The following is a 12241-nucleotide window of genomic DNA, read 5'->3' as shown; positions in this document are numbered from 1 at the left end:
GTTGAAGAAGAGACATGAATTGATGATATTAAAAAGAAGGGGAGGAATTGTAAGGAATGGTCCAGCAATTCGTGCCACTAAGGGATTTGAAGGGTTAACATTGAGGCCTGGGTTTAGGTGATAAGAGAACAAAGGGATTTCTTCAGAGAAAAACTGCTGACTCTGCACGGACGTCTGACATTCGGCCAAGAGACCACTAGATAAGGAGGAAGAATATGAGCCTCCCCGTCCGAGCAGCCCCTGAGAGACTACCAGAGACTGATAAGCAGGCGCACCTGGGAGGACTCGGATTCGGGAAACCAATTATAATAACCCTGCCTCTTCTAGAAGTAGTAATGAATATGTATTAGCCTAGGAGTATAAAAATTAGCCATCTTACGTAACGGGTGTGCGTCCTGGTGGAGCAGAGACTCCCGGCGCACCCAGCGCTGTTTGCTTGCCTTTATTCGTTTAATAAATTGTAAACTTTGATTGTAATCCTATTTGGGACTCAGTCATTTATAACACTATGAAGAGAGAATCATTGAGGCTAAGAATGTTAGGGGAATAAATTCAAGTCCACTGTATTGGGTTTATGTGGCAAGGTTTTGGTAGCGGGGGGCTGCAGGGGCGGCCTCTGTGAGAAGAATCCAGAAGCTGCCCCGTGTTAGAGAAGGGGGCAGCTGCCACAGCAGCTGGGAGAGAGAGGAATGAGAAACAGTCCTGCAGACACCAAGGTCAGTGAAGAAGGAGGAGGAAGAGGTGCTCCAGATGCCGGGGCAGAAGTTCCCCTCCGGCCTGTGGAGAGGACCATAGTGGAACAGGTTGTCCCCCTGCAGCCCATGGTGTACCACGGTGGAGCAGATTTCCATGCTGCAGCCCATGGAGGAGACCATGGTGGAGCAGGTGGATCTGACCTGAAAGAGGCTGAGGCCTGTGGAGAGTCCCCACCGGAGCAGACTCTAGGCCGGACCTGTAGCCCATGGAGAGGAGACCACACAGGAGCAGGGGATCTGGCAGGAGCTGCTGCCTATGGGAAACCCATGTTGGATCTTTTTGCTCCTGAAGGATGGACCCCGTGGTATGGGCTCATATTTGGAGCAGTTCTTGAATCACAGAATCATCTAGGTTGGAAGAGACCTCCAAGATCATCTAGTCCAACCTCTGACCTAACACTAACAAGTCCTCCACTAAACCATATCACTAAGCTCTACATCTAAATGTCTTTTAAAGACCTCCAGGGATGGTGACTCAACCACTTCCCTGGGCAGCCCATTCCTATGCCTAACAACCCTTTCAGTAAAGGAGTTCTTCCTAATATCCAACCTCAAGCTCCCCTGGTGCAACTTTAGCCCATTCCCCCTTGTCCTGTCACCAGGCACATGGAAGAATAGACCAACCCGCACCTCGCTACAGCCTCCTTTAAGGTATCTATAGAGTGCAATAAGGTCGCCCCTGAGCCTCCTCTTCTCCAGGCTGGACAATCCCAGCTCCCTCAGCCACTCCTCGTAAGACTTGTTCTCCAGCCCCCTCACCACACCACACAGGAATTCGTCCAGGCAGGTTTTGAATGTCTCCAGAGAAGGAGACTCCACAACCCCCCTGGACAGCCTGTTCCAGTGTTCTGTCACTGTCAGCATAAAAAAAGTTTCATCTCATATTTAAGTGGAACCTCCTATGTTCCAGCTTGCACCCATTGCCCCTTGTCCTACCATTAGATGTCACCGAGAAGAGCCTGGCTCCATCCTCCTGACACTCACCCTTTACATATTTATAAACATTAATAAGGTCACCCCTCAGTCTCCTCTGCTCCAAGCTAAAGAGACCCAGCTCCCTCAGCCTTTCCTCATAAGGGAGATGCTCCACTCCCTTAATCATCCTTGTGGCTCTGTGCTGGACTCTCTCAAGCAGTTCCCTGTCCTTCTTGAACTGAGGGGCCCAGAACTGGATGCAGTGTTCTAGATGTGGTTTCACTAGGGCAGAGTAGAGGGGGAGGAGAACCTCTCTCTAGACCTACTAACCTCACCCCCTCCTGATACACCCCAGGATGCCACTGGCCTTCTTGGCCACAAAGGCACAGTGCTGGCTAATGGTCATCCCAGTTTTCCACCAGGACCCGCAGGTCCCTCTCCCTTTCACTGCTCTCCAGCAGGTCAGTCCCCAACTTATACTGGTGTCTGGGGTTGTTCTTGCCCAGATGCAGGACTCTACACTTGCCCTCATTATATTTCATTAAATTTCTCCCCGCCCAACTCTCCAACCTGTCGAGGTCCCACTGGATGGCAGCACAGCCTTCTGGCGTATCAGCCACTCCTCCCAGTTTAGTGTCATCAGCAAACTTGCTGACAGCACACTCCATTCCCTCTTCCAAGTCATCGATGACTATATTGAACAACACTGGTCCCAGTACCGACCCTTAAGGGACTCCACTAGATACAGGACTCCAACTCGACTCCGTCCCATTGACCACAACTCTCTGGCTTCTTCCTTTCAGCCAGTTCACAGTCCACCTCACTACCCGATCATCCAGACCACACTTCCTCAGTTTAGCTGCGAGGATGCTGTGGGAGATGGTGTCGAAGGCTTTACTGAAATCAAGATACACTACATCCACTGCCTTTCCATCATCTATCCACTCGGTTATGTCCTCATAAAAGGCTATCAGGTTGGTCAAGCATGACTTCCCCTTGGTGAAGCCATGTTGACTGCCCCTAATGATCCTTTTATCCTTGATATGCCTAGAGACAATGCCAAGGATAAGTTGTTCCATCACCTTATCAGGGATGGAGGTGAGGCTGACCAGTCTATAGTTACCCGGGTCCTCCTTCTTGCCCTTTTTGAAGACTGGAGTGACATTTGCTTTCCTCCAGTCCTCAGGCACCTCTCCCGATGCCCATGACTTACCAAAGATGATGGAAAGTGGCCTAGCAATGACTTCCGCCAGCTGCCTCAGCACCCATGGATGCATCCCATCAGGACTCGTGGACTTATGGATGTCCCGCTTGCTTAATTGGTCCTTAACCCAGCCCTCATCAACCAAGGCAAACTCCTCCTTTATTCCGACTTCCTCTGGGGCTTCAGGGGTACGGGACTCCTCAGGAGAGTCTCTGGCATTATAGACAGAGACAAAGAAAGCATTCAGTAACTCCGCCTTCTCTTTATCTTCTGTCACCGGAGCACCCACCTCATTCATCAGTGGGCCTACATTGCCTCTAGTGTTAGCTTTATCTGCAGTGTATTTGAAGAAGCCCTTTCTGTTGTCCCTGACCCCTCTTGCAAGGTTTAATTCTAGGGAGGCCTTAGCTTTCCTAGTTGCCTCCCTACATTCTCTGACAACAGCCTTATATTCCTCCCATATGGCCAGCCCCTCCTTCCATGATCTGTAGACTCTCCTCTTCCACTTGAGTTTGCCCAGTGGTTCCCTGTTTAACCATGCAGGTCTCCTGGCTCTCTTTTCCGACTTCCTACCTGTTGGGATGCTCTGTTCTTGAGCTCAGAAGAAGCAGTCCTTGAACGCTAACCAAGCATCTTGGGCCCCTTTTCCTTCAAGTACCTTGTCCCATGGGATTTCCCCTAGCAAATGCTTGAAAAGGGCAAAGTTGACCCTCCTGAAGTCCAGGGTTGAGATTTTGCTCAGTACTTTGTTCCTGCCACATGAGATCCCAAACTCCACCATCTCATGGTCACTGCAACCAAGGCTGCCCTCAACCTTCACCGCTTCAACCAGCCCCTCCTTGTTAGTGAGGACAAGATCCAGCAGCGCTCCTCTCCTAGTTGACACATCCACCATTTGCATCAGGAAGTTATCATCAATGCACTGAAGGAACCTCCTGGACTGCAGATGGCTGGCTGAGTAGGCCTTCCAGAAAATGTCAGGGTAGTTGAAATCCCCCACGATAACCAGGGCCTGTGTTCTCGAGGCTGCTATCAGCTGCTTGTAGAAGGCCTCATCAACTTCCTCATCCTGATCTGGTGGCCTGTAATAGACACCCTCAACAGTATCCCCCATGCCAGCCTGCCCCTTAATTCTCACCCACAGACTCTTAACTCGCTCCTCATCTGCCCCTGGACAGTACTCAATACAATGTAGTTGCTCTCTCACATAAAGAAAAACTCCACCACCTTGCCTTGCTGGCCTGTCTTTTCTGAGAAGGACATACCCATCCATGACCACATTCCAGTCATGTGAGCTGTCCCACCATGTCTCTGTAATTGCCACCAGATCATAATCTCCCGACCAAACACAGATTTCTAACTCCTCCTGCTTATTCCCCATGCTGCGTGCATTGGTGTACAGGCACTTCAGGGAGCGAGCTGAGCACGCTGATTTCACCCTAGGGGAGTGGGAGGTCTCCTGGTCTTCATCACTGCTAGGGCGATGCCCTACCGGTGCAAGCCCAGCTACAACCCCATCCCCCTTCGTATCTAGTTTAAAGCTTTCCAAATGAGCCCTGCTAATTCCTGTCCCAGAACCCTTTTGCCCCTGTGAGATAAACCTTTCCCGTGTCATTTTAAGCCATTTTAACGAGGACCTTGCACGGATCAGGTGCAGCGAGGGCTCCTGGCAGGGAGATGGATGGAGCCTACCCCTACCCCTACCCCTACCCCTACCCCTACCCCTACCCCTACCCCTACCCCTACCCCTACCCCTACCCCTACCCCCCCCCCCCCCCAGTAACGTGGCACAGAGCCATTTGGTCAGAGCCGCAGCTCTGGCCCCTCCCCCGAGCAGGCAGGATCTGTGCTTGTGCTGCAGCAGCGCTGACGTGCTGAGGGCGGAGCCGGGTGTGACAAGAGTGGCTTTAAAATGCCCACCAAGATTATCATTTCCGCCATTTTAACAAGGACCTCGCACGGATCAGCTGCAGCGAGGGCTCCTGGCAGGGAGACGGACGGAGCCAACCCCTAACCGCGCCCCCCCCCCCCCCCAACTGACGTACGGAAAACAGACTCCGCAACCTGTAAACTTGTAAAGTAGGTATGTTTATTCAGCACTGGGCAGCACAGGGGGTCGCCCCACCACAATCGTGCGCACCCACCATGGTAGTTCATCTTGTATTTATGCAGAAGGGGTTACACAATTAAGGAAACGCCTATACATATTCATAATTTCTCCCCAAAAGGACGGTCTTTATTACAATGAGTTCCGAGAAATCATTTCCATTGTCTCCGCCTTTAACTCCTCCCAACTGCGCACGCACAGTGCAACCTGGTGGTTGTGGGCTGAGGTCTTCAGGATGACGGCTGTACGTCTTCCTCACTATGGACTTTTCACCTCAGCCGCAAAACTCGTCTAAACTGGTTCTTGCTTAACAAGGAATGTGCTGTCTTCCCGTTTAATTGCTTTTCATGACTATTCCTCTAATTAACTACATCCTCTATCTAAAGTCATCATGACCTCCTTGCTGACTAGTATTTGCAGTGTACATCTGGGCTACGGATATCCCTTACCTTCCAAGGCTATCCTGTCTCAGTCCTGCTATAGTTCTACAGTTAACCCTTTAGCATCTATTTCTTACTTCAATCCCCCCTTTTCTATCTACTTTAGGAAATTCTTTTCCTCCATCCCTACTAACTTATTTTTATCCCCTGGTCCCTGAGAGAAATACTCTCCATTTTCTACTTTCTGCCTCAACCTGTGTTTTTTCCATTTTTCATAGTCCTGTGTAGCATCCTGGCATGTAAAAAGAAAACACCTAAGTATGCACGGCCCCGTGCAGAATATTGTTACCAATAGTGCGAGTATTTGAAATCCTAATCTGAATAAACTTCTTAGCTGCTCAGTTATTCCTAATCTATTAAACCAGCCGTCCATCCAATCCCAAGTCTCTACCTGCAATTTGTTCACCCCTTCCTTCAAACGCCAGATGCTGGCATGAATTGATTCTGAGTGATCTGATAAATTCATACAACACATCCCCTCAAAGTCCTCGCAGCCCCTGTGCCAATAACAGGAAGTCTATAGCAGCTCTGTTTCGCAGAGTCGCATATCGTACAGAGTCTACATCTGTCAGTAGCCTACTCAAGGCACTAGAGGTTTCATTACTTTGTTTAGCCAACCAGCAGCCTAATTTATTCAGGGTGGCCAATGCCTTAGATGCAGAAACTCCTGGTGTAAAAATAGAAGCTAAAATTATCTCCTCGCTACTCCAGAATTCTACATCTTCCCTACAATCACTTTGGTAAGCGTGGAGAAACCTTCGACGTCTCCCAGACCTATGGTACTTTGTAAAATTGTGGATCTGGGAAGTATTTGGCGTTAATAGTGTGAGTCTTTCCAAACTGCAAGGCCGTCCCTTGATGTGGGAAGGTATACCTCCCCATGCCCTGTCTCCACAGATGAAGAACATCCCTGAAGGTAATGCTAAAGTCGTGTTGCTGGAGCGGGAAAATTTTTTACTAGTATAACTGCACCAGGTTGTATCATTTCTATATACTGATAAAGAGGAATTAACATTTTGGGCCGTCGATCGGTTTCTACCTGTATAGTTAAAATATAAGCAACTGTCCATTTTAAGGGATCCTAAAAGTTCAAGTTCCTGTGGCTCTGCAGGGAGACGGGGTAGGTAAGCACTCCACCCATCCCAGTTGTCCACGCAGTCATTTGAACTGTCGCATAATCTAGAGGGGATGTCAGCAGTGGGCCAAACTTCTCCTGGAATCCCAACTAGGCAAGTAGAGAAAGGGTTCCCTGGTGTAGATAAAGAGAGGCACATAGTGTCCTGACCTGTCTTATTTGCCAGGGTCACCCATATATTGGTCTTGGGCTGAGGTGGGACCCCAATTGCACTCGCTTGAATGCACATCAGTCCTATGAACGTCACAATTGTAGCTGCAAACCCCCAGCTGGTTTTGACGTCTATCCTGATGTGAGGGCTTTCTTAACTCAAGAATTGTGAATCCAGGCAGGTTGCTCTTTAATTGTGATCACAGTAAAAGTTGTCAGGAGTACCTGGAATGGTCCTTTCCACTGTGGTCTTTTCTGCAAGAGACTTTATATACACATAATCCCCAGGTTGTATATCATGTACTGGACTATCTAAACCCCTACTTCAAGTCCCAGCCACGTGTTTCTCAATTTTACTGAGTTGTTTGCCTAATGCCACCATGTAAGAGGTCATGATTTCATCCCCAACCTGTGTGGACATTCAATTCTGTATTCCATAAGGTCGTCCATACAAGATCTCAAAAGGGCTTAGTCCTTCCTTTGCTCGACTTAGTTCATATGCGCAAGAGAGCCAAGGGAGGGGACTGAGGCCAGGTCAAGTTAGTTTCTTGCTCCAATTTCACAATCTGCTGTTTAATTAAGTGGTTCATTTTTTCTACTTGGCCACTCGACTGAGGGCGATATGGGGTATGAAGTTGCCAGTCTATGCCCAAATGGTGGCTAATTTTTTGTACCACTTTTGAGATAAAATGCGGTCCTCTATCAGAAGGCATGGTTGCTGGAACCCCAAAATGCGGTATTATCTCTTGTAATAATATCCTAACTACCTCCCAAGCCTTGGCTGTCCTGGTGGGGAATGCCTCTGGCCAACCTGAAAAGGCATCAGTTAATACTAATAAATATCGATACCCCCCTTTTCTTGGGAGTTCTGTAAAATCAATCTGCCATTGTTGCCCAGGCCCATTGCCTTTCCCAATTTGGCCCATTTCCGGTCTGGGGCTACTCTTGGGATTAGTCTGAAGGCAAAGATCACACTGTCGAGTCACTTGTCTCACAATGGTGTATAAATTTCTAGCTACAGTGTCTCTAATCAGGTGTTTATATAGGGCCTCTGCCCCCCAGTGCCTCTTCCTATGTTCTTCCCTTATCAAGGGCCATGTTAAATAGGAGGGAATAATCAGTTTCCCTTGTGGGGTGTGAGCCCACCCTTCTTTATTATATGATCCTTCCAAATCTGCAATAAGCTTTTGATCTTCCTTAGTGTATTCTGGCTTATCTTCTAGAGAGATTCGCCCATCAGGGACCAAAGCCTCTTCTGTTCTTACCTTTACCTTGGCTACCTGTTTTGCCTCTCTGTCCACCAGCTCATTTCCTCTTTCCAACTCTGAGTTCACTCTCTGGTGTGCCTTAATGTGCATAATCGCCACTTTCTCAGGGAGCTGGACTGCCTCCAATAGTTTCAGGATCTCCTCTGCACGTCTGATGTTCTTTTCTTGTGAGTTCAATAATCCTCTCCCTTTCCAGATTGCTCCATGTGCATGTACAACCCCAAAGGTATATCTTGAATTGGTATAGATATTCACAACTTTGCCTCGGGCCAATTCCAAAGCACGGGTCAGAGCAACTATTTCTGCCTTTTGTGCCGAGGTGTTTATGGGCAAATGTCCTGAGTCTATCACTTCCCGACTAGTGCTGACGGCATATCCAGCATGCTTTTTACCGCTTAGGACATAGCTGTTTCCAACAGTGAACTGGTTTTCCGTATTCTCCATAGGACTGTCCTTCAGGTCCGAGCGGCTCAAATATGTTGCCTGGATGGTTTCCAGACAGTCATGATGCACTGGTTCTCCTAGGTTTCCGCTGAGGAAAGAGGCTGGATTGACAATGTTGGTGACTACTATCTCCGCATCATCCTGTTCTACCATTATAACCTGATATCTCAAGAACCTTTGTGGGGAAAGCCAGCATCCACCTTTTGCTTCTAATACTTCAGATACTGCATGGGACACCAACACATTCATTTTCTGGCCCAGGGTGAATTTTCAAGCTTCCTGGATGTTTAGCACTACGGCTGTGACTTCTCGCAAACATCCAGGCCAACCTTTTGCAGTTGCATCCAGTTGTTTGGAAAAGCAGGCAACTGCTCGTCCATACGGGCCGAGATCTTGTGCCAATATTCCTAGGGCAATCCCCTTCTTCTCATGGGAAAAAAGGAAAAAAGGCTTACTCACATCTGGGAGTCCTAGGGCTGGGGCCGACATCAAGGCCTTTTTTATCATCTCGAAGGCTTGTGTAGTTTCCTTATCCCATTTGAGGTGTTTCTGTTCAGTGTTTGTCAGTGCATATAGGGGTCTAACAAGCAACCCATAGTTATAGATCCATAGTCGGCACCACCCAGTCATTCCCAGGAATGTTCGTAACTCCTTTACTGTTTGCGGTCTCGGAGTTTGGCGTATTGCTTCTTTCCGGGCCTGTCCTAAAGTCCTTTGTCCCGCACTGATTTCATAGCCCAGATAAATCACTTCGCGCTGCATCACTTGGGCCTTCCTTTTGGATACCCGGTATCCCTGGAACCCCCAAAAATTCAACAGACTCACCATCCAAGTCATACAAGCGTCCTTTGTCTTGGTAGCAATCAGGATATCATCCACATATTCTAACAGCTTCCCTTCCCTAGGTGGGGCTTACCAGGCCTCAAGATCCTTTGCGAGTTGATTACCAAATATGGTAGGGCTGTTTTTGAACCCCTGTGGTAATACCGTCCAAGTGAGCTGGGTTTTACGCCCACTTTTAGGATTTTCCCATTCAAATGCAAATATTTTCTGACTGGCTTTATGGAGAGGGAGGCAAAAGAAGGCATCCTTCAGATCTAAAACAGTAAACCAGGTTAGATCAGGTGTCAGTACAGTCAGCAAGATGCATGGATTTGCCACTACCAGGTAAATGTCTTCAGTTATTTTATTTATAGCCTGGAGGTCCTGGACCACCCGGTATGACCCATCAGGTTCACGGACACGTAATGTGGGAGTGTTAAAATTGTACTCACATTCCCTTTGTAACCCCAGTTGTAAAAATTTTTCTATTAACCGTTGAATTCCTTCCCTGTCTTCCTTCCTCAGTGGATACTGTTTGATTCTTATCGGCTGTCGTCCTTCCTTAAGTTTGACCTCGACAGGTGGAGCATTTTTTGCTTTCCCTGGTACATCGATGGCCCATACCCTGGGATATACCTGGTAGGAATACAACAGTTAGTCTCTTTGTTTTGGGGACAGTCTACAAGTGATATTAGGCGCAAGCTTCAGAGGCTGCGTCCCACAGAAAGCAGAAACCTGGAAGTATTGCTAGATGAGGCATGGAGAGTGTTCAGTAATAGAGAAGAGGATTATAGATGAGGACAGAGGAGGGTGGTGGTGGTTGTTAGAGAGGATGAAGAGAGGAAATCTAGACAAGGACTGTTTCGATTAGGCAGGGACCAGTGTGCGATATGCAAAAGATTTGGCCACAGGAAAAATGAATGCCCAGAAAAACGGAAAGGCAAGGAGAAGGGACGAAACAACCAGAAAGGAAGAACAGTGGCCCATGTGAAGGAAGACTGACGGGGACCTGGGGAATCCACCCTAGCGGATCCACTGGTTATAATGAAGCTAGGGAAGGAGCAAGAGGAGGTAGAATTTTTGATTGACACAGGGGTAACGTATTCAGTCTTAAACCAAGCCTTGATGCCCCTGGGAAATGATTATATCATGGTAAAAGGGGCAACTGGCCAAAGTGAGAAGGCGTATTTTTGTGAACCACCAGGCATATTTTTGGGCACCACCAGTCAACAGACAATACAAACAAGTTTGGTTATTGTTCTAAGTGATATATCCTTGTAGTATGAATGAGAAGTGTAAGGGGCCTCTCTGTGTGATTGCGTGATTGTGCTGTGTGAGTGAGACACAGCATCGCTGCGAAGCGAGTGCGGAGTTCCGATCCGCGGTTCTGTATTCTCCACGAGGGGAACGGCCAGAGATGAACAAAGCGCATGACAGATAGAAAGGAAGTGCTGCTTTATCCAAGTGTTGATTGGTGGTGCCCAATACATGGGCCCGGCGGTGTATCTTGTAATCCTATTTTTGTTCTTAAATGTTTTGAGTGTGACAAGGAGGAAGGCGGGAGCATTGTCTAAGTAACAGTCTAGAAGTTTTGGTATATTCGCTGTGATGTTTGGTCAGTTTCCCAAGTATCGGGGGTGGGGCTGACTGATCATCAAAGTGGTAGAATGGAGAGAGTCACTTCTTTGGTGGTTCGGGCTTGAGTCCTGGGAATTTGGTAAGAAGGGGGGAGAGTGAATTTATTTAGGAGGAGTGTATTTAACACTTGGTGGACAGAAAGTGGCCTTAGATTGGGAACAACCTATCCCCAATACCTTTTTAAACCCCCATATCTATGGATACGTAGGAGTGATTCCTTGTTTTGTGTGTGGGCTTACTAACAAAGGACATGAGAAAAATTGACACTCGGCCTGGGTCTTGCTGAAATGTAAATCTTGGGAAAAAAGGTGGTATTGTCTGTCTAGAAGACGGTGTACTGGGTCGGGCTGGGATGTTAATTTCCCTGCAGCAGCCCATACAGTGCTGTGCTCTGCACTCGTAGCTAAAACAGCAATGGTATCACACCAGTGTTGTGTCTGCTGCTGAGCAGTGCTGGCACAGCATCAGGACTCTCTCTAACCCTCCTAGGGGGTGGGCAAAAATGTGACAAAAGAAACATCACCAGGGCAGCTGACCTAAACCAACCAAAGGGGTATTTCATACCATATGATGTCACAGTCAGCAATAAAAGATGGAAAAAGGAAGAAGAGGGGAGGGGTGGGCTCTCGTTGTGAAAACATCTGTCCTCCTCCCAAACACCGGCTACGTGATGCTGCCAAGCACTGGCCTTGAGTTTAATCTGGCATTCAGGCTCTGCACTGTTATCATTTGGGTCTCATGGAAGCTATCTTTCAGAGAATATTCAGAATTACACTGCCTTCCTTTCCTCATCTGGAAGTCAGTTTATGAATAATATCAGGAATGGTACCTCCTCCTTCTTTCACAGTGGGATAGTTACAACAGTTTCTGAGTATTTTGAATATCCATGTGTAACCCATATGTTGCTATTTCTAATTCTGAATAACGGGTTTCCTCTTCTCTCTAAGATTAGTCGATTGTTTAGAAAGCTTACCTGGGAATCTGTCCTGAAACAGTCTTGTGGCGGGTGGCAATGTGTGTGGGAGGATATCGGCAGGTACCTGTCATGGTTGTCTCCTCCAATAGTTCTGAACTTCACCCCTGAACAAGTGCAAAATCCTAAAAACCTGATAGAATGTTTGAGAGTCGTATGCCCTGACCCTGATAATGCCGGAGAACGACAGCTTGCAGCATTGTGCTGGGTCCTGGCTTACTCCTATCAAACACTGTTTAACATCATCCAGCACCTTGAAGAGAGGGAGGAAGTCTCTGAATCTGATGACCAGATAACACATGCTGTGGCTGACCCAGAGGACCAACCGACTATGGTATCAGTCGCCCCCATAGTCAAGTCAAAACAATGGAAACGGAAGTCAGCTCGTTT

The 12241-nt window shown here is 47.9% G+C and overlaps 1 pseudogene; it reads right to left on the bottom strand.

Annotated features, from left to right (window-relative positions):
• Nucleotides 1-11925, bottom strand: part of LOC121062450 — a 36099-nt pseudogene extending 24174 nt beyond the window's left edge.
• Between the last annotated feature and the right edge of the window lie 316 nt (nucleotides 11926-12241).

This window comes from Cygnus olor, chromosome W, assembly GCF_009769625.2.
Source record: "Cygnus olor isolate bCygOlo1 chromosome W, bCygOlo1.pri.v2, whole genome shotgun sequence".
Classification (NCBI taxonomy): domain Eukaryota; kingdom Metazoa; phylum Chordata; class Aves; order Anseriformes; family Anatidae; genus Cygnus; species Cygnus olor.
Note: the sequence above shows the minus strand (reverse complement) of the source record. Positions and strands in the feature narration are given on the sequence as shown.